Below are 23,056 nucleotides of genomic sequence, written 5' to 3' on the forward strand. Positions count from 1 at the left end.
CAGGAGAGAGCACAGACGCAGTCCCCCACTACCACAAATTATGCAGTGGAGTTCCCCACATTTAGGGAAATCGCAGGAGTTAACACACCCACAGTGCAATAGATGAGCCTCCCCCCGGGAAAACCACCCCCATGATCATGGTATCTCCCCTGCCAGATAAGTATGAGATCCTACTGCCCAGCTGCCACCTGCCCTTGCTCTCCCCAGACTTATAGGACACGGGGCGGACCGCCGCGCCCCGAGCCCCCGGCCTCGCCCACACCGGCCCCCACTGCCGACAGCTGCCCCGCCGCGTCCCCGAGGCCCCTCCCTTCTCCATGCCGAGCTCGCGGGGCCAAAGGCGGGCCCTGCCGGGCAGCCTGTCTCTGCTCCCACAATGCTCTGCTCGCACACAGATCTGCATCCACGCTCACGTGGCTCTGCCCCTCCGCTCGGGCCCCTCCCCCTGCCTGCCCGGGCCAGGGCTCTTGCGTGCCCTGGAGTTGAAGCCGGGTCCCGTCCCAGGCCTCCAGGCTATCAGAGAGACGACATGGACCAGCTGCTGCTGGGGAAAGAGTGCAGCTTGCATTTTGCTGCTCTCTCTCCCCACCGGAAGTTGGTCCAATACAAGAACGACCTCCCCTGCCTTGTCTCACCTCAGTTTTTCCTCAGTGCAGAAGGTCGGGTGTTGTCAGCCACTCTCCAGAAACTGGAAGGCCACTCCATCCCTTTTGTTACCTGCCAAGTGAGGCTGAGTGCACTGGCAGGCAGCGCCGTCGGAAGAAGTGGAAGATTGGACAAATGACCAGGGAGGAGTATAAAACTATTGCTCGGGCAGGCAGGAGCGAAATCAGGAAGGGCAACTCAGGCTTGGAGTTGCAGCTAGCAAGAGATGTTAAGAGTAACAAGAAGAAGGGTTTCTTCAGGTATGTTAGCAAGAAGAAGAAAGTCAAGGAAACTGTGGGCCCCTTACTGAATGAGAGAGGCAACCTAGTGACAGAGGATGTGGAAAAAGCTAAGGTACTCAATGCTTTCCCCCACCCCGCCCCCGTCTTCATGAACAAAATCAGCTCCCAGACTGCTGCACTGGGCAGCACAGCATGGAGAGGAGGTGACCAGCCCCCTGTGGAGAAAGAAGTGGTTTGAGACTATTTAGAAAAGCTGGAGGAGCACGAATCCATGGGGCTGGATGCGCTGCATCCGAGGGTGCTAAAGGAGTTGGCGGGTGTAATTGCAGGGCCATTGGCTATTATCTTTGAAAACTCATGGTGATCGGGGGAGGTCCCGGATGACTGGAAAAAGGCTAATGTAGTGCCCATTGTTAAAAAAGGGAAGAAAGAAGGAGGATGCGGGGAACTACAGGCCAGTCAGCCTCACCTCAGTCCCTGGAAAAATCATGGAGCAGGTCCTCGAGGAATCAATTCTGAAGCACTCAGAGGAGAGGCAAGTGATCAGCAGCAGTCAGCATGGATTCAGCAAGGGCAAGTCACGCCTGACTAACCGAATTGCCTTCTGTGAGGAGATAACTGGGTCTGGGGATGAGGGGAAAGCAATGGACGTGTTATTCCTTGATTTTATCAAAGCTTTTGACACAATCATCTCCCACAGTATTCTTGTCGGCAAGTTCAAGAAGTATGGGCTGGATGAATGGACTATAAGGTGGAGAGAAAGCTGGCTAGGTCGTCGGGTAGTGATCGATGGCTCCACGTCTAATTGGCAGCCGATATCAAGCGGCGTGCCCCAGGGGTCGGTCCTGGGGCCGGTTGTGTTCAATATGTTCATTAATGTTCTGGAGGATGGCGTGGACTGCCCTCTCAGCAAGTTTGCAGATGACACTAAACTGGGAGGAGCGGTCGATACGCTGGAGGGTAGGGATAGGATACAGAGGGACCTAGACAAATTAGAGGATTGGGCCAAAAGACACCTGATGAGGTTCAACAAGGACAAGTGCCCAGTCCTACACTTAGGACGGAAGAATCCCACGCACTGCTCCAGACTAGGAACCAAATGGCTAGGCAGCAGTTCTGCAGAAAAGGACCCAGGGGTTACAGTGGACGAGAAGCTGCCTATGAGTCGACAGTGTGCCCTTGTTGCCAAGAAGGCTAACGGCATTTTGGACTGCATACGTAGGGGCATTGCCAGCAGATGGAGGGACGTGATCGTTCCCTTCTATTCGACATTGGTGAGGCCTCATCTGGAGTACCGTGTCCAGTTTTGGCCCTCACACTACAAGAAGGATGTGGAAAAACTGAAAAGAGTCCAGCCTAGGGCAAGAAAAATGATTGCGGGTGTGTGTGTGCGGGGGCTGGAAGACATGACTTATGAGGAGAGGCTGAGGGAACTGGGATTGTTTAGTCTGCAGAAGAGAAGAATGAGGGGGGATTGATCGCTGCTTCCAACTACCTGAAAGGGGGTTCCAAAGAGGATGGATCTAAACTGTTCTCAGTGGTACCAGATGACAGAACAAGGAGCAATGGTCCCAAGTTGTGGTTGGGAAGGTGGCGGTTGGATATTAGGAAAACCCTTTTTCACGAGGAGGGTGGTGAAGCATTGGAAGGGGTTCCCTATTCCAATGGAGGTGGTGGAATCTCCTTCCTTAGAGGTTTTCAAGGTCAGGCTTGACAAAGCCCTGGCCGGGATGATTTAGTTGGAGATTGGGTTGGACTAGATGACCTCCTGAGGTCCCTTCCAACCCTGAGGCCTGGTCCACACTACAGCGTTAAATCGATTTAAACCGCGTTAAATCGATTTAACGTTGTCCCCGTCCACACTACAAGGCACTTTAAATTGATTTTAAGGGCTCTTAAAATCGATTTCTGTACTCCTCCCCAATGAGAGGAGTAACCCTAAAATCGATATTACTATATCAATTTAGGGTTAGTGTGGACGGAAAGCAAAGTTATTGGTCTCATTCTTTTACTGTAGCTACCCAGAGTGCACCGCTCTGGAAATCGATGGTAGCCTAGGACCATGGACGCACACCACCGAATTAATGTGCCCTAGTGTGGACGCGTAAAACCGGTTTTATAAAACTGGTTTTAATAATTTCGATTGTATGCTGTACTGTAGACATAGCCTAGGGCCACGTCCACACTACAGAGTAAAATTGAAATTAATAAAATCTATTTTATAAAACAGATTTTATAAAATCGATTTTACGAGTCCACACTAGGGCACATTACTTTGATGGTGTGCGTCAATGGTCCCAGGCTACCATCGATTTCTGGAGCGGTGCACTCTAGGTAGCTCAGTAAATGAATGGGACCAATAACTTCGATTTCCGTCCACACTAACCCTAAATCGATATAGTAATATCGATCTTAGGGTTACTCCTCTCGTTGAGCAGGAGTACAGAAATCGATTTTAAGACCCCTTAAAATCGATTTTAAGTTCCTTTTAGTGTGGACAGGTACAGCGTTTTTAATCTTTTCCACAATCTAGTTTAAGCAGGGTCGCTATGAACTCTACCCTGCCATCTGTTGGTGATCTGTTGTAAAGGCGTTTTGAGGCTGTTGTCATTTGCATGGTTCCACCCACCCCGGATTGCATGATGGGAGTGCTTGTCCAAAGGGTCATTTCAGCTGCTGTGGGATCCCCAGTCTCTTTGTTATTGGGGCAGGAGTAATGCAGCAGGCTTGTGGGAGGCTGGCATGGATGTTTGTTTGGGTCTTGCTGGCCCATGCTTGTGTCTGCTGGTTTGGTTCCTGCCATCCCTGGTGTGTAAAGACAAAGGTGTTTTTGAATCTCTTTGAGCTGTTGTTAGTGGTGCAGTCATTTGCCTTAAGCTTATGCCATTCGATCTCTTTCAGGGTGCGTTTTGGTTCTGAGAGGTAAAAGGCTGCTCTGTGTGTGGTGTTATGGAATGAGGTAGCAAAGGTTGATTGCAGAGGTGGTGCATGTGCCACAAAAGTTGTGGGGGCCTGCCCTGCCCCCCCAGCTCTGGTCCTAGAGGCCAGAATTTGCGTAAACCCACCCGCTGACCTGTGACTAAGAATTTCGCCCTGCTAACTCTTCCAGCAAAACAGGCCAAAGAAAGTGTATGCAAGCGCTGTACCGCAGCCCCCGTGCTCTTTTCGGTTCCTTCCCACAGAACTTTCACTGCATACCAGTCCAGTTCCTTGCTGTTGCTTGTCTAAGAGCTGCATGCATATGCTAGACCGTACCCTGTGCTGATTCCCGACTTTTGTGCTCCATACAGCCTTGCCCATGCGTGTCTCTGTGGCGCAATAGGTTAGCATGTTTGGCTGTTAACCAAAAGGATGGTGGTTTGAGCCCACCCGTGGATGGTGATGAGCCTGTGCTACTTCCTTGCTTCCCTGAGGCCTGCAGGGAGCCTCTAAAGTCCCATTTTGCTGCCTCTTGGCCTCAGTGCTTTCAGCTGGTGGCCCAAAGAGCGTGCTGGATGCCATTCAGAAACCCGTCTCCCAGCAGCCGTGCCGGAGGCTCAGGCTTAATCCTCGAGGCCGAGCACAAAAACTTTCAGCCGGGAACATTTTGCTCCCTTCCCGCCTCCGCCAAAGCAGCAAGGGAGAAGGGGACGAGACACGCCTGCTCAAAGACGCCTCGCTCCCACTTCCCTGTAGGCTGTGCAAAGCTCTTGGCCTGCCTCATGCCTCGTCAGGAAAGAGCAGCCATGCTGCCCAAGCCTGAGTCACGTGCGCAGCCTGGCCTGCCCCGGCTGACGGCGCGCAGAGCCACGCGAGTCAATGGCAGGTCGAGTCGGTAGCCTCGGCTCTTTCCCCTGACAGCCACACAGCACTGCCTAGCGCCCCGAGAGCCTCCCTCGTGTTCTGCCGCAGCCCGCCGGGGTGGGTGGGAAAAGGGGACCAGGAAGCACTGCAGCCTTATTCTGGGACAGGAGGCCCTTCCACAACCAGACCCCCCTCTTGCCTTCAGCCCAGGCAGCCAGACTGTGCCAGGGAGCTCTCTGGCAGGCCACCACCTCAGCCACCTCTTGCCGCTCTGCTGGTCACCGCCTCGCTGGAAGGCCCAGAGGGAAAAGAAATGAAGGCACACATAGCAGAGGATGGTTTTGATCCTCTGGGTTATGAGCCCAGCATGCTTCCGCTACACCACTCTGCTGGCTCTTTGCAGTCTTGCCACCCAGCCGGCACTATCCAGATCAGTGCCTTACGTGCTCTCGTGCTGGTAGGTGGATGCACAGGCTGCTAGGCAGCTGCCCTGGTCACAGGATTTTACAGCATCTACAGGGTAAAAGGGATCTCTTTGGGGTTTGGACCCCACTGGGAGCTGGGTAGCTGAGTGCCGGAGACGGGAGCACTTCTTAAACTGTTTTCAGTTAAGCCTTCAGCTGGTGGGGGACGAGGTTCAGCCTTGGATCCGTGTCTGCAGCAGGCAAGCGCCTCTGGCTCAATCGGCCCCCCTCGCTGTCTTAGCAGACTAAAACCCGGAGCAAACGCACACGCCTTGCAAAGGAAGAGGAGCCGGGATCTCGAACAAATGTCAACATTTTATTAAGATGACGTTCAAAGAAAAAAAAAGGGTACGGTACAGCGTTTAGGCGCAGAAGTTTCTGGTGATCAGGGAACAACGTACAGATTACCCAGGGGGTGCGAAGTTCGGTTTAAGATCGGGTGGCATAAGGAATACATAATCTGCAATAGCCCCGACTGGGGGTAAAAGGTTAACGTACAGACACTGAGTTAGGAGGGTGTGTTGTCCATGTGAGGGCTAAGTTCAGGTGTGGAGTATAACGAGTGGATACGACGATGAGGATGGATTGACCCGCATTTGGTGAGTTTGAACGTTCAGTGTTTTTTAATCTTTGCCACAATCTAGTTTAAGCAGGGTCGCTATGAACTCTACCCTGCCATCTGTTGGTGATCTGTTGTAAAGGCCTTTTGAGGCTGCTGTCATTTGCATGGTTCCACCCACCCCGGATTGCATGATGGGAGTGCTTGTCCAAAGGGTCATTTCAGCTGCTGTGGGATCCCCAGTCTCTTTGTTATTGGGGCAGGAGTAATGCAGTGTATTTTGCTGTTCGTTTTGGATCAAGGAGAGAGTAACTGTACCTGGCATTTGAGGCCTGAGAGCTTCACCCTCGCCTGAAAAGTACTCATCATTAAGGGGTCTGGGTTCCAAATGCCCAAAGCTTGTAGGAGGCTGGAATGGATGTTTGTTTGTTTGGGTCTTGCTGGTTTCTGCTTCTGTCTGCTGGTTTGGTTCCTGGTGTATAAAGACAGAGATGTTTTTGAATGTCTTTGAGCTGTTGTTAGTGGTGCAATCAATTGTCTTAAGCTGATGCTATTGGATCTTTTTCAGGGTGCGTTTTGGTTCTGAGAGCTAAAAGGCTGCTGTGTGTGTGGTGTTATGGGGTGAGGGAGCAAAGGTTGATTGCAGAGGTGGTGCATGTGCCACAAAAGTTGTGGGGGCCTGCCCTGCCCCCCCCAGCTCTGGTCCTAGAGGCCAGAGTTTGCGTAAACCCACCTGCTGACTTGTCACTAAGAATCTGGTTTCAGAGTGTGTCACAAAAGCTGTGTCCCACAGCTTAACTCCCAGAATCCAATCTGCAAAAATTTCTTGCTGTCTGAGTGGGGGGAGTCTTTTCCCCAACTATGGAGTTGTTTTCAACTTTCCATGTAGAAATGAAACCACAGCCTAGCTGTTTAGGAATACCTAACAACTGCATTTAGTCACTAACCCTTTTATCTATGCCTAGCTCTAAACATGGATTAGAAGTATAAAAAAACCTCTATTTTTAAACTGGAGAGACACAAAGAAGAAAAAAAATGCATTTAGAGGTTTCACAAGAAATCTGTAGCACTAAATAAAAACTTTCCTTTTCAATCTTTCTCATTTCCCTATGCTTTGGAACCCATGTCCCTTGCCTAACGAGTTTTATGTAGGGTCGAGTGAGTCCCGAAATCATGAACTGCTAAGTTCCTTTCTACTGTCTTTGATTCATATCACCAGAATAACTGCACTTTATTATCCCTGCCCTAATAAGAAAGAGACTGGGGATCCCACAGCAGCCAAAATGACCCTTTAGACAAGCACCTCCATCATGCAATGTGGGGTGGGTGTGACCATGCACATCAGCAACAAAAGGCCTTTACAACAGATCACCAACAGATGTCAGGGTAGAGTTCATTCTCACCCTGCTTACATCCTCCCCCCAGCCAAGAATTGGTGGTCCTGATAAATCACATTCCCTATTATACCAACTCATTGGTATTGAATGCCAAGTTATGGCTAGCAAAAGTAGCCACCCACCTCTGCCTTGTAGCATCCAGCTTAGCCCTTGTTAACACATAAGTCAATGGATTGTTCTCTGTCCACACCTGAAACTGAGCACCACACAAGTAGTCTCGAAATTTCTCAGTGATGACCCATTTCAAGACCAAGAACTGCAGCTGGTGGATGGGATAGCGAGTTTCGCTATCAATCAGACAGTCCTCAGCTGGCAAAGCCTACAGATTTACATTTCCTTCTACTTCCTGATACGGGACTGCTCCCAGACCTTCCACACTGGCATCAGCATGCAGGATAAGTGGTTTGTTTGGGTGAATAAGGACTAGGACTTGCACATGAATCAGGCAAATAATGATTTCCTGTAAAGCCCTGTCACTTCTCTCATCCCGCCATGTCCCAAATGGAGAAGAGAGGAGTCCCTCCCATGTCCCAGGCCAGGAACACAGGGGGTGGGGAGAATGAGGTGTTCATGACTCAGTCCAAGTTTGCTAGTGCTGCAGAGAAGAAGAGTTTCTTTCTCAGTCTAGATCAACTGGAATTGTTGTTGCAGTGAGGGAAAGATGTTTGGTAATTGGCTGAACCTTAACCAGTGGGTGGGGTATTCACTCAGGCCAGGGCTTTATAAAGCTGCGCACAAGCAACCAGGGAGCTTAGCGAACAGGAGCTGCTAATAGGGAGTTTGGAAGGGGAGTTTGGAAGGGGGGGTCCCTTGTCAGTCTCATCTGTGACCCATTGGTCCCCTGAACCCATAACCTGAGCCACATCGAAAACCGTTCTGTTTACAGCAGAGAGGAGCGGATAGGGAGTTGTAGACAGGAATTTGAGAGCGTTTGACAGAGGGAGGCTTACAATGGTGAGGAGGACCTGCAACACCTGTGCCAGCACTGCTTCTGTCTCCTCCACCTGCGCCTGTAGCCAGACAGATCACCAAAGCATGGATGCTTTTACCCAGATTCTGATGTGGGCTTGCAAAGACTGTAATTTGCAATTTCCACTTACTGATATCCAGGCTGGGGGTGGCATCCAATGTGAAAGGTGCCTACTGGTGGAATCTCTCAGGCAGCAGGTGGGAGAGCTACAGGAGGAGGTGGCCAGGCTGAGGAACATCTATGTCCATGAGCAATTCCTGGACAGTATCCATGTGGAGACAGCTGATGGTGCTGTCCCAGGTGACAGGACTACTGACACTCCAGTGAAGGAGGAAATGCCTCAGGGTGTATCTGACACACCAGTGGAGGAGGAGGCTCAGGGTGGACACAGCCAGCTGGTTACTTCTAGCAGCAGGCAGTGCTCCACCGCTGCTGCGAACCCTCCTGTTGTGGTAAAAGATAACCATTATGCTCTTCTTGATACAGGAGAGAAGAAATCACCCCCAACAGTTAAGGGGGTGAAGCCTCGTACCCCTAAGGCTGGGAGGTCTGCTGCCACCACTGATAAGAAACATAGGGTAGTGGTGGTTGGAGACTCTCTGCTGAGGGGGACGGAGACACCCATCTGTCGCCCTGACCGTTCATCCCGGGAGGTATGCTGCCTGCCAGGGGCCCGTATCCGAGATGTTACAGAGGCTTTGTCGAGAATTATCCGGCCTTCTGAATACTATCCCATGCTACTCATCCATGTGGGCACAAATGATACTGCGAGGTGTGACGCTGAGCAGATCAAGAGTGACTACAGGGCTCTGGGAGTACGGGTTAAGGAGTTTGGAGCGCAGGTGGTATTCTCTTCGATTCTTCCTGTTGAAGGTAGGGGTCCGGGCAGAAACAGATGCATCGTGGAGGTGAATGCCTGGCTGCGAAGATGGTGTCGCCAGGAGGGCTTTGGCTTCCTCGACCACGGGATGCTATTTGAGGAAGGACTGCTAGGAACAGATGGCGTTCACCTTTCGAAGCGGGGAAAGGCCTTATTTGCGCACAGACTGGCTAACCTAGTAAGGAGGGCTTTAAACTAGGTTCGACGGGGACAGGTGAGCAAAGCCCACAGGTAAGTGGGGAACAAGACCTGGGAGATGGGTTGGAAACAGGAGGGAGCACGGGCTATAATGGCAGAGAGGAAGGAGAGTCAGGGCAAAGCTGGGAGGCAAGATCAAACCAGTATCTTAGATGCCTTTATACAAATGCAAGAAGTATGGGTAATAAGCAGGAAGAACTGGAAGTGCTAATAAATAAATACAACTATGACATTATTGGCATTACTGAAACTTGGTGGGATAATACACACGACTGGAATGTTGGTGTGGATGGGTATAGTTTGCTCAGGAAGGATAGACAGGGGAAAAAGGGAGGAGGTGTTGCCTTATATATTAAAAATGTACACACTTGGACTGAGGTGGAGATGGACATAGGAGACGGAAGGGTGGAGAGTCTCTGGGTTAGGCTAAAAGGGGTAAAAAACACAGGTGATGTCGTGCTGGGAGTCTACTACAGGCCACCTAATCAGGCGGAAGAGGTGGATGAGGCTTTTTTCAAACAACTAACAAAATCATCCAAAGCCCAAGATTTGGTGGTGATGGGGGACTTCAACTATCCAGATATATGTTGGGAAAATAACAACGCGGGGCACAGACTATCCAATAAGTTCCTGGACTGCATTGCAGACAACTTTTTATTTCAGAAAGTTGAAAAAGCTACTGGGGGGAAGCTGTTCTAGACTTGATTTTAACCAATAGGGAGGAACTTGTTGAGAATTTAAAAGTAGAAGGAAGCTTGGGTGAAAGTGATCATGAAATCATAGAATTTGCAATTCTAAGGAAGGGTAGAAGGAGTACAGCAGAATAGAGACAATGGATTTCAGGAAGGCGGATTTTGGTAAGCTCAGAGAGCTGATAGGCAAGGTCCCATGGGAATTAAGACTGAGGGGAAAAACAACTGAGGAAAGTTGGCAGTTTTTCAAAGGGACGCTATTAAGGGCCCAAAAGCAAGTTATTCTGATGGTTAGGAAAGATAGAAAATGTGGCAAAAGACCACCTTGGCTTACCCTTGAGATCTTGCGTGACCTACAAAATAAAAAGGCGGCATATAAAAAATGGAAACTAGGTCAGATCACGAAGGATGAATATAGGCAAATAACACAGGAATGCAGAGGCAAGATTAGAAAAGCAAAGGCACAAAATGAACTCAAACTAGCTATGGGAATAAAGGGAAACAAGAAGACTTTTTATCAATACATTAGAAGCAAGAGGAAGACTAAGGACAGGGTAGGCCCACTGCTCAATGAGGAGGGGGTAACAGTAACGGGAGACTTGGAAATGGCAGAGATGCTTAATGACTTCTTTGTTTCAGTCTTCACTGAGAAGTCTGAAGGAATGTCTAGTATAGTGAATGCTTACGGGAAGAGGGTAGGTTTAGAAGAGAAAATAAGGAAAGAGCAAGTAAAAAATCACTTAAAAAAGTTAGATGCCTGCAAGTCACCAGGGCCTGATGAAATGCATCCTAGAATACTCAAGGAGTTAATAGAGGAGGTATCTGAGCCTCTAGCTATTATCTTTGGGAAATCATGGGAGACGGGGGAGATTCCAGAAGACTGGAAGGGGGCAAATATAGTGCCCATCTATAAAAAGGGAAATAAAAACAACTCAGGAAACTACAGACCAGTTAGTTTAACTTCTGTGCCAGGGAAGATAATGGAGCAGGTAATCAAAGAAATCATCTGCAAACACTTGGAAGGTGGTAAGGTGATAGGGAATAGCCAGCATGGATTTGTAAAGAACAAATCATGTCAAACTAATCTGATAGCGTTCTTTGATAGGATAACGAGCCTTGTGGATAAGGGAGAAGCGGTGGATGTGATATACCTAGACTTTAGTAAGGCATTTGATACAGTTTCGCATGATATTCTTATAGATAAGCTAGGAAAGTACAATTTAGATGGGGCTACTATAAGGTGGGTGCATAACTGGCTGGATAACCGTACTCAGAGAGTAGTTGTTAATGGCTCCCAATCCTGCTGGAAAGGTATAACAAGTGGGGTTCCGCAGGGGTCTGTTTTGGGACCGGTTCTGTTCAATATCTTCATCAACGATTTAGATGTTGGCATAGAAAGTACGCTTATTATGTTTGCGGACGATACCAAACTGGGAGGGATTGCAACTGCTCTGGAGGACAGGGTCAAAATTCAAAATGATCTGGACAAATTGGAGAAATGGTCTGAGGTAAACAGGATGAAGTTCAATAAAGATAAATGCAAAGTGCTCCACTTAGGAAGGAACAATCAGTTTCACACATACAGAATGGGAAGAGACTGTCTAGGAAGGAGTATGGCAGAAAGAGATCTAGGGGTCATAGTGGACCACAAGCTTAATATGAGTGAACAGTGTGATACTGTTGCAAAAAAAGCAAACATGATTCTGGGATGCATTAACAGGTGTATTGTAAACAAGACACGAGAAGTCATTCTTCCGCTTTACTCTGCGCTGGTTAGGCCTCAACTGGAGTATTGTGTCCAGTTCTGGGCACCGCATTTCAAGAAAGATGTGGAGAAATTGGAGAGGGTCCAGAGAAGAGCAACAAGAATGATTAAAGGTCTTGAGAACATGACCTATGAAGGAAGGCTGAAGGAATTGGATTTGTTTAGTTTGGAAAAGAGAAGACTGAGAGGGGACCTGATAGCAGTTTTCAGGTATCTAAAAGGGTGTCATCAGGAGGAGGGAGAAAACTTGTTCACCTTAGCCTCCAATGATAGAACAAGAAACAATGGGCTTAAACTGCAGCAAGGGAGATTTAGGTTGGACATTAGGAAAAAGTTCCTAACTGTCAGGGTAGTTAAACACTGGAATAGATTGCCTAGGGAAGTTGTGGAATCTCCATCGCTGGAGATATTTAAGAGTAGGTTAGATAAATGTCTATCAGGGATGGTCTAGACAGTATTTGGTCCTGCCATGAGGGCAGGGGACTGGACTCGATGACCTCTCGAGGTCCATTCCAGTCCTAGAGTCTATGAGGGCGAGTGGGCCTGGCTGGGGGCTGCCTGGCAGTGCTTGGAGCCAGGATTCTGGCACAAGCTGATCAGGGAGCATGGTTAGTAGCAGCCCCCAGACACCCCCCAGTACCTGGAGCCCAAAGCCCACAGCCAGGGGCCCCAGACACCCCCACAGTCTGGGTCCCGCCAGATCTTCCCTGGCACCAAGTCCCCAGAGCCCCTGGCCAGGGACCCAGATACCCCCCCGAGCCCCCACCAGCCGCAGTGAGAGCTGGATACTGGTGAAATGGAGAGACAATGGGGCACCACCGGGGACGGGAACAGGGAACTTCTCAGGGATCTGGGGGCGGTTGGGAACCCTGGGTGTTGCTCGTTGCTCCCTAGAGAGAAAGGGGGCAGGACGGGAGGGGCCTCCACGGGGGGGAGGGGGCAGCGGTAAATCCGAGGGGATCGACCCGCCCCTTTCTCTCCCCGCTCTTCGGGGGTCACCGGCTCTTCCCCCCCCGGCCACGTCCAGGCTGCACCCACACTTGCCACCCGCCCCTTTCCCAGGTCCCCCCAAGGAAACTCCGGACCGCTTTCACCCACCCCGCCCCACGCAGAGACGCGCTCCAGCTCCGCCTCCCTCGCTGACATCACTTCCGGTCCAGGGAGAGCCCGGAACTACATCTCCCAGACTGCTCCGGGAGCGCGTCCGCCCTCTCCAGCCCAGCTAAGGGAGGGGGGTCAGCAACTGAAACTGCGCATGCTCCATGCGAGCCCCGCTGGGGGACGGACAATAAAGCTGCTGCTGCCACTTCAGTGTTAGCTGGTGAGTGAGAGACCCGGGGGGGGGGGAGCGGGAAAGTGACTCTAGGCCCCGGGGAACCTGGGAGAAGCCTCGGAGCTGCCTCGGCCCCAGGAGCTACAGCAGGATCCGCCCCGGCCCCGCTGCGATGGGGGGGGCCCTGTGGCGGGGTGTCGGGTGGGGAGGGGAGAAGCCAGAGTTGGGGGGAGGGGGAAGGTCGATGGGACCCGGGGCGGGGGGAGTTGAACTGTCTCTGGGCAGCCAGGAAATTCCCGGGGGCGGGGGAAGTGGCGGGCGGAGGAAATTAATTGGCTCCTGTCCCTGTTTGCGCCTCTCGCCCCTGGTACAAATTCTCTTTGGTTCTGCCCCATTTCTCTCTCCGCATCTCACAGGGGTGTAAAATCCGGGGAGATTCCCCCCTCCCCCCCCCAATGTTCCGCTCTCTCACTCCCTCTGTTTCCTCCTGGTCTCTCCATGATTCTCAAATGTCCGTTTAAAATCTCTCCGAGGTGGAGGATTTTCCCTCCCATTTTATCTGCAGCGATTTGTCCTTGTGTAGGTGGGAAATTGTTGTGCTGGGTCATTCCCCAGAACGTGGCTGCCCCTGGCGTGGGGATGCGATGAGATGCCCGTTCCCTGCCAGGGCGGGGATGCGAAGAGCAGGTGTCCCCCATGGGACTGCCCGGACCCTGGTTTCCCGATCCCAGTTACTGCCCCCTAACTACCAGCACAGATGTCCCCAGCCACCAGTTTCCATTCACCCGCCCATCCCCCACTGCTGCCCCCTTTCCTCATCCAGGGATCTTCCAGCTCCCCCACCCACCTTTGCCCTCTTAAAGCAGCTCCTCAAAGGGCTCCCTGCTGCCCCTGTGAATGGTGGGGGTGGCAGGAACCATCACTTTCTGTATATGTATTGGATTAGTCATATACAATCCAGTCCAACAGTTCCCCTTTTCCCTCTAGTTATTTAACAGCAATATAAAATCCCCTCAGATCTTGGTAAAAGCAGCAAAGAATCCTGTGGCACCTTATAGGCTAACAGACGTTTTGGAGCATGAGCTTTCGTGGGTGAATACCCACTTCCTCAGATGCATGTCAGACTAACACGGCTACCCTCTGATACTTCAGATCTTGGTGGTGGTCATAGAATCATAGGGTTCAAAGGGACCTCAGGAGGTATCTAGTCCAACCCCCTGCTCGAAGCAGGACCAATCCTCAACTAAATCCTCCAACAGATTTTTACCGCAGATCTCTAAATGGCCCCTTCAAGGATTGAGCTCACAACCCCAGGTTTAGCAGGCCAGTGCTCAAACCACTAAGCTATCCCTCCTCCCTCTCTCATGTTATCAATTGCATAGTTTCTGACACGTATTCTCTGCAAATCTCAAAGATTGATAAAAAATATCCTAAGCCCCACATTTTCTCTAATTGTCTATTTCTAATTGACTGTGGCCTGAGATTTTTCCCTGTCTCTCTAATTATAAAATACTAAGAAAATCTCAAAGTTATACCTTTTCGCAGATTCCTGAACACGGATATAAAATGTTGGTAAATGTTGCCCATTTTCTCTCTATTCAGTTATTAAATATTGATATGAAACATTCAGATTTTACTTCATCTCAACAACTGATATAAAATCCCTCTGATGTTTCACTTTCTTCTCTAAGCATATTTAATACCCATCAAATCCAGAGGCCTCCCCCTGTTTGGGGGATCAGTGGTTCCCAGCTGGTAACAGGAGAGTTGGCTGGACCCTTTTCTCCAGCTGGCACTGGGTGAGGAGGTCACTGTGAGTGCAGCATGGGTCCAGAAGTACCCCATGACAAATGGTCTCTGTGAGGGGTTGCTTCCCGCAGTGCTAAGATGTAGCTAGTAACAGGGCATGGACCTTTCTTGCCCTGCAGGCCTTCCATTCTCCTGTTAAAGAAGCACCCCCCCCAGGGCTCCCTCTGCTTGTGTGACTGTCCAGCAGGGGGCAGTGATAACTTTCTATCCACTTAGCAGACACAGTGAGGTAACACTGTTGCTGGGGTAGGGGATGGGGTGTTTGTGTGGGGAAATTGCAGCTGAAGGGGCATTGTGGGTGGGGGAGGCCTCTGGGTGACTGGGCAGGGGGTACCCTAATCAAATTGGTGGGTTCTGGAGGTTTGGGGAGGGAAGTTCTGATGTGCCCACCCTGAGGCTATGGGTCCTGGAGGTGGGTATCGCTGGGGACTTGTTGGTGCAGAACAGTGAGGGTGGGCATCTCCTGGGGAGGCAGGGCAGGAGGTTAGAGGGAGCCTGGTGCTGTGCCAGGGGCTATGTCATGCCCAATGCACAGGACTGGGTGGCGGAGTCCCAGGCGCTAGGTCGGGATGCCAGGCAAGCAGAGTGAGGGGTCCCATTGTAAAGCATCAGGGGGTCCCAGGCAAACGGCATGGCAGGTCCTGCTGGAGGACAGGTGGGGGTCCTAGGCAGGCAGTAGGGGAATCCTGGGCAGGCAGTGAGGGACTGAATTCCCAGTGAGGGGTCCCCTGAGGGGGGGTGGTCCCTGGCTGTTGGGGGCTCTTGGTGGAGGGAACCCTTTAGGATTCCCAGCCTGCCAGTGATGTCTGGTGGGGGTTCTTTGGCCAGTGGGGTGCTGAGAGGTATCTGGAGTCCCTGTTGAGGGATTTTAGGGGTTGAGTCGCAGAGAATATCTGGTGGGACCCTGACTGCGGGGTCTGTGTACAGGGGGTGTCTGGGGGCCCCTGGATGGAGGCTCTGGGGTCTGCTGCTAACCATACTCCTTCTCTCTGATCAGCTTGTGCCAGAATCCTGGCTCCAAGCACTGCCCAGCCTTCCCCAGCCACGCCCAGTCGTCATGATAACTTTCTATCCACTTATCAAACATCTTGAGAACTCCAGGACCTTCCAGTTTCATTAGGAAAATTTGTGCCCTGAGTCTTTATACTAGATCTGATGGGTGAGGCAGGTGGGAAGGGGGCTAGAAATGCCACACAGTGGTCTCTTCCAGAGCATTCTGGACTCATTCTTTCTGAAATCTGCTTTCATTGAGACCATTGTTAATCCAGAGTCAGTGCATGGAAAGACAAGGAGTGACTCCAAATGCACAGTGGGGCAAACAAGATTAGCAATTCTCCCTGTGAGGAGGCTCTCTCATTAGCTGCTCTCCCCAGAGAGCTAAAGGAGGGAAGCTGCTCAAACGCTCTGTCCTTCTCTGCTCAGGATATTGGGGTTCAGCTTCCTAGGTCAGACGCTGCAGCCTCCATTGTGATCTGAGAGACCAGGCTTAGCAGCTGCTGCTCCCCCAGCGGGGTTCTGTACTGGGATGTGACCTTAATTAAAGCTGCTTCTCTGCCCAGCCCAGGTGATGGCTTTTTCCAGTTTGTACTAGCCCCTTGGGGCAGCCCTGGGCCCTGTTAATACAAATTCTACCATAGACTCCAGGTAACTGAAAGACCTCAGGGAACGTGCTGGGGACTAGCAAGAAAGTGACTCTATACAAACAGCCTCTCCTCCCATTATCAATTGCCAAGAGAAAATCCAGGCATGAGAGAGCAAAGCCCCCATGAATGGGACTTTCCCAGCCAGAGGGTCATGGAGAGAGGACAGGGGAAAGAGAGACTGAAAGGGGCAGTGGGAGAAATGAGTAGGGGGAGAAATTTCCAGCTCTTTAGTCCACCCAGACACAGGTATTGCAGCATCGCTGGGCAGAACCACTTTCCAGTGAACAAGAAAAGGCTCAGACAGAGGAAAAGCCGATTCCTGACTCCATATTCTCCCTGCTTGGGTGTGACTGCCTGGGGTCAATGTCCGAGGGAATCCCTCACAGTGACTCCTTTGGTTCTGCTCTTTTCTAGCCTTGTGTTCAGAGACTTTGTTATGGGATGAGGGGAGGGAAAAGGGAGGTTAAAAATGTGTCTGTGGACTTAGCCTGGCAGGAGGGGCCAGGTTTACACTCCAGTAAAGAGATCAAGCATGTTCCCAGCACGGCAGAGTCTAGAATGTCTGTCTGGAGGGAAAGGGCTTGGGGGAATTCGTGATGTGAAATTAACTAAAGCCGATTCTGAAACCTCCACAACTGCCCTTCTCACCCTGCCAGGGCTGCAGAATGATGTCCATGTTTTTCTCCAGCTCATCCCATCTTCCCATGACACAGGGAAGAAAAATGGCTGCAGTGGAGCCAGCCCAGGTAGGGATTATTTTTTTGAGGAGGGGTTGGTGGGTTCGTACAGGAGGGAGAGGGACAGCAAATACACCGGAGATAGGAAGGTTTGCACAGTCTGGTTTGGAAGTTGGATCGGGGCACGAAATGCACAGGGTGGAGAAAGGGAGGGCAGGGGGTGACAAACCTGGTGGGAGTTGTTTAATAAGTGGCCTAGATTCTAGGAACAGACCCATAAGGTTCGGAGGTGGAAATGCTCTAGTTTGTGAAGCAGAAAATAACCCAGCTGCATGGGGCTGGGAAAACTGACCAGACTCATAGTGCTGGAGCCTGACCCGACTAACCAGTGGCTGCTGTGAGATATGAAGGAGATACCCACCAGTGAGGGTGAGGGGAGATTCCCCTCCCTTCATATCCAGCTCCTCACAATGAGGAGGCTGTTGGGTTTCCTACCAGGGATCTCTCCCTGGTCCCTGCTAGGGCCTCCCTCTCCTCTATCAATCTGTGGCTAGTAGGTATGTGATGGATCTGCTGGGAGAGATAAGGGACTCTCTCTTTGTTCCCTCACTCTGATGTTTCCTGGATGCTCTGAGCAGGGTAGGGGTGGGACTTTGTTCATTGCAATCCACCTAGGGCTTCCCTTTGATGGTCTCCTCTCCCCACAAATAGTGGGGCTGTGAATGGGGCAGCAGGTATTGAGTGTTGGACTCTTGCTCTTTCAGGGGCCGGTAACCTTCGAGGAGGTGGCTGTGTATTTCACCAGGGAAGAGTGGGCTGTGCTGGCCCCCACTCAGAGAGCCCTCTACTGGGATGTCATGCAGGAGAACTATGAGAATGTGACCTCACTGGGTAAGGGTTACTGTCCTCTCGGTTCTTGGAAGTGGAAATGGAGAGTTAAGGTTTACACCAGCCCCACAATGCCACTTCTACTCTGCCCAGTTTCAGCATCACCTCAATATGCCAGTGAAACGCACGCTACCAGAGACCCTCCCCTGCTGCAGAATGCTTTGGGAACAGAGCACAGGAGCCGTATTGCACAGTGTCAAATATCTCCTGTTTGCTCAAGTAAAACTGAGGGTTAAGTGCAGCATAATTAGCAGAAGCTTCCTAGGGGTCACCAGATGAAATGAATAGGCAGCAGGTTTAAAGAAAATAAAAAGAATTTCTTCTTCAGGCAGCGCACAGTCAACTTGTGGAACTCCTTATCTGAGGAGGTTGTGAAGGCTAGGACTATAACAGCGTTTAAAAGAGAACTGGATAAATTCTTGGTGGTTAAGTTCATCAATGGCTATTAGCCAGGATGGGTAAGGAATGGTGTCCCTAGCTTCTGTTTGTCAGAGGATGGAGGTGGATGGCAGGAGAGAGATCACTTGATCATTGCCTGTTAGGTTCACTCCCTCTGGGGCACCTTGCACTGGCCACTGTCGATAGACAGGATACTGGGCTAGATGGACCTTTGGATCTGACCTAGTACGGCTGTTCTTATTTTATGTATGTATGTGTGCATTTGGTGCAAGGAGCTCCTGGCCCTCAGAGACCGTGTGGAGGCTTTGGAGGCCAGGGTGTTGGAACTGGGGGAGCTAAGGAAGGCAGAGAAGTATGTTGATGAGGCTTTTTGGGACACATTAGAATTGTCCAAACTCCGGTCAGACTGAGGAGGATGATAGGCCCAGGGAATGAGAGCAGTCAACAGGAGCAGAGGGAAAGCTTCTCATAGTTGAAACCCTCCTTCCAGATAGTATTGGGGTAACCTCTTGCACTGAGGTTACTTCACCAGGGGAGGGAACTCCAGTCATTAAGAAAAGGCAGCTGTTATTGGGAGATTTGATCATTAGAAACAAGGATATCTGGGTTTGTGATGACCGGGAGAACTGTATGGTGACTTGCCTGCCTGGTGCGAAGGTTGCGAATTTCTCAAGGCATCTAGATAGATTTATGTGTAGTGCTGGGGAGGAGCAAGTGGTCATGGTACATGTAGATACCAATGACATAGGGAAGGGTAGGTGAGACATCCTGGAGACCAAATTTGGTCTGCTAGGAAAGAGACTGAAATCCAGGACGTTTATGGTGGCATTCTCAGAAATGCTCCCAGTTCCACACACAAGGCCAGGTAGGCAGGCAGAACTTCAGAGTCTCAATGCGTGGATGAGATGATGGTGTAGAGAGATGGGGTTTAGATTTATTAGGAACTGGGGAAACTTTGGGGATGGGGGAGCCTATACAGGACGGATGGGCTCCACCTAAACCAAAGTGGATCCAGACTGCTGGCACTTAACATTAAAAAGGTTGCAGAGGAGTGTTTAAACTAAGAGATGGGGGAAAGCCAGTGGCTGCAGAAGAGCACGTGGATCAGACAGAGACTTCTCTTAGAATCTAACACATCAGAAAAGGGCAGACAAATAAGCAGTGACAAGTTTTTAAAGTGCTTGTACACAAATGCTAGAAGGGTAAATAATAAGAAGGGGGGAATTAGAGTGCCTCGTGTTAAAAGAGGATATTGACATAATAGGCATCACAGAAACCTGGTGGAGTGAGGACAATCAATGGCACACAATCATTTTAGGGTACAAAATATATCGGAAGGACAGAGTAGGTCATACTAGGCAGGTGGGGAGGGGAGTGTCACTGTATGTCAAAGAAAATGTAGACTCAGATGAAGTAAAAATCTTAAATGAAATCGCATGTTCCATAGAATCTCTCTGGATAGTAATTCGATGCTCTAATAAGAATATAACAATAGGGATCTATTATCGACCACCTGTCAAAGACAGTGATAGTGAGGATGAAATGCGAAGGGAGATTAGAGAGGCTCTCAAAATAAAGAACTCCATTATAGTGGGGGATTTCAATTATCCCCATATTGACTGGGTCCATGTCGGCTCAGGACAAAATGCAGAGAGAAAATTTCTCGATACTTGAAATGACTGTTTCTTGGAGCAGCTGGTACAAGAACCCGCAAGGGGAGAAGCAACTCTCCGTTTAGTTCTGAGTGGAGTGCAGGATCTTGTCCAAGAGGTAACTATAACACCGCTTGGAAATAGTGATCATAATCTAACAAAATTTAACATTCCTGTGGTGGGAAGAACAGCTCAACACTGTGGCATTTAATTTCAGAAAGGAGAACTATGCAAAAATGAGAGGGTTAGTTAAACAGAAATTAAAAGGTACAGTGACTAGAGTGAAATCCCTGCAAGCTGCATGGATGCTTTTCAAAGACACAATATGAGAGGCCCAACTTACATATATACCCCAAATTAAAAAACACAGCAAAAGAACTAAAAAGAGCCACTGTGGCTTGGCTTAACAATATAAAAGAAGCAGTGAGAGATAAAAAGGCATCTTTTAAAAAGTGGAAGTCAACTCCTAGTGAGGTGTATATAGAAGGAAGCGTAAGTACTGCCAAATTAAGTGTAAAAATGTAATAAGAAAAACCAAAAAGGAGTTTGAGGAACAGCTAGCCAAAACCTCAGAAGGTAATAACAAAATGTGTTTTAAGTACATCAAAAACAGGAAGCTTGTTAAACAACCAGTGGGGCCCTTGCATGATTGAGATACAAAAGGAGCCCTTAAAGACTATAAAGTCATTACGGAGAAGCTAAATGCATTCTTTGCTTCAGTCTTCATGGCTGAGGATGTTAGGGAGATTCCCAAACCATTTGTGGGTGACAAATCTGAGGAATTGCCACAGATTGAAGTGTCGCTAGGGGAGGTTTTGGAACGAATTGATAAACTGAACTGTAAGAAGTCACCGGAACCAGATGGTATTTACCCAAAAGTTCTGAAGGAACTCAAATGTGAAATTGAGGAACTATTAGCTATGGTTTGTAACCTGTCCTTTAAATCAGCTTCTGTACCCAATGACTAGAAGATTGCTAATGTAACGCCAATATTTCAAAAGGGCTCTAGAGGTGATCCTGGCAATTACAGACCGGTAAGTCTAACATCTGTGCCAGGCAAATTAGTTGAAACAATAGTAAAGAATAAAATTGTCACGCACATAGAAGAATACAAATTGTTAGGCAAAAGTCAACATGGTTTCTGTGAAGGGAAATCATGTCTTACTAGTCTATTAGACTTCTTTGAAGGTGTCAACAAACATGTGGACAAGGGGGATCCAGTGGACGTAGTGTACTTGTTTCCAGAAAGCCTTTGACAAGGTCTCTCACAAAAGGCTCTTAGATAAATTAAGATATCATGGGATAAGAGGGAAGATCTTTTCATGGATTGAGAATTAGTTAAAAGACAGGGAACAAAGAGTAGGAATAAATGGTAAATTTTCAGAATGAAGAGGAGTAACTAGTGGTGTTCCCCAAAGGTCAGTCCTCGGACCAATCCTATTCAACTTATTCATAAATGATCTGGAGAAAGGGGTAAACAGTGAGTTGGCAAAGTTTGCAGATGATACTAAACTGCTCAAGATAGTTAAGACCAAAGCAGACTGTGAAGAACTTCAAAAAGATCTCACAAAACTAAGTGATTGGGCAACAAAATGGCAAATGAAATTTAATGTGGATAAATGTCAAGTAATGCACGTTGGAAAAAATAACCCCAAATATATATGCAATATGAGGGGGGCTAATTTAGCAACAGCTAATCAGGAAAAAGATCTTTTTGTCATTGTGGATAGTTCTCTAAAGACATCCAGCAGTATGCAGCGGAAGTCAAAAAAGCAAACAGGATATTAGGAATTATTTAAAAAGGGATAGACAATAATACAGAGACTATATTATTGCCCTTATATAAATCAATGGATATGACTAATTTAGACCCCATCATTTTATATGTATATTTGGAATTATGTTTTCCAATAGGCTGCACTATGTGCTACCCTGACATCTAGTACTGCTGACATCCTGCATTCAGTAATATCCCTGCCCTTCCTGTTCCCTTTCTCCACTGAGCCCCACGCTTATATTTCCAGCTTCCCTGGGACTCTCTCTCTTTGTCTCTGGACCTGTCTGTCAGCAAGAAGCAGAGCCAGAGAGACTTGCCCTCTGTCTGGAGACTTTGATTTCTGGGACATGGATTTAGTTTCTCTGTGTTTTAGGAGACTTTGAAATTGAGTGTATGTGACAATAAGCACAGTACAATCTGGAGTGTTGAACAGCTGTGTCCCCTCAGTTCCCCAAGCTGGGGTGCTTTTTACACTGCTTTACTGTGAGAACAGCCACTCCTGGGCAGTTAACACACAGTCTCCAACATGTAACTCGCTCCCAGCTACATAGTATTGAGTGCTGCTAGTCAGCAAGTCCCGAATGACAGTACCCCACAGAAGAACCCCAGAAAATTCTCTGCTCACAGACATCCCCCAGAAATGTGCATCTTGTCCTGTCCAGCACACTACTGAACAATGGGAGCTCATATGAAATCTGTTATTTCATCAATGGAAAATGACATGCACCAGTGTTGTTATTCCAAATGGAGTTTCCAACACACTTTAATTCAACCATACTGGTTAGATAAAAAAAATAAACCAAGATTGTTAACTACTGAAAAAAAAAGATTTTCAGTGACTGCAAGTAATGAGGCATGAAAGTCAGAATTGTTTACAAAAGAAATGCAAGATAAAACACAAACTAATGTTTAACTTATCAAGCTAAATTGGATTTAAAACAAATGTTTCTCTCCCCATCTGCTGAGACAGGCTGGCTTTCCTTTCAGCCAGGAATCCCTCTAACCTGCCCCTGCTGCCAGCATTCAGTTCTTCAGGAGTTATGAGCAGAGGGAAAGGGGAGAGAGAGTCTCATGCATTTTCCTCACCTTTTTTTATAATTTAGTCCTTTGTACTAGAAACAAATTCCGTTCTCAGCTGAGTCATGGTGACAGGCTGTCGTAGATATGAGCTTCAAGTGGTCCCTGTGATGGAATGTAAATGTCTTCTTCACACCTTCCCCCTCCTGGAGAATGGCTATTTGACCAGCTGTTTGCCTTGCTGTCTCTGAGGAACTTAGGGTTAGGGTTGCAACTTCTTCAGTAATATCATACCGTAAAATCTCATAACTTGACATACAATGTTG

General features: G+C 49.0%; 1 long non-coding RNA gene and 1 other non-coding gene across 2 annotated transcripts; one reads left to right on the forward strand and one right to left on the reverse strand.

Moving 5' to 3' along the window:
* LOC115660087 lies at positions 1–164 on the reverse strand. Its single transcript, XR_004002737.1, has one exon. It is a non-coding gene; the product is annotated as a U1 spliceosomal RNA (small nuclear RNA).
* A 12,650-nt stretch (positions 165–12,814) lies between these two features.
* Positions 12,815–17,802, forward strand: LOC115659568. Its single transcript, XR_004002590.1, has 3 exons — positions 12,815–12,916; positions 16,977–17,066; positions 17,762–17,802. It is a non-coding gene; the product is annotated as an uncharacterized LOC115659568 (long non-coding RNA).
* Positions 17,803–23,056: the final 5,254 nt, after the last annotated feature.

This window comes from Gopherus evgoodei, chromosome 11 (genome assembly GCF_007399415.2).
Source record: "Gopherus evgoodei ecotype Sinaloan lineage chromosome 11, rGopEvg1_v1.p, whole genome shotgun sequence".
Classification (NCBI taxonomy): Eukaryota; Metazoa; Chordata; order Testudines; family Testudinidae; genus Gopherus; species Gopherus evgoodei.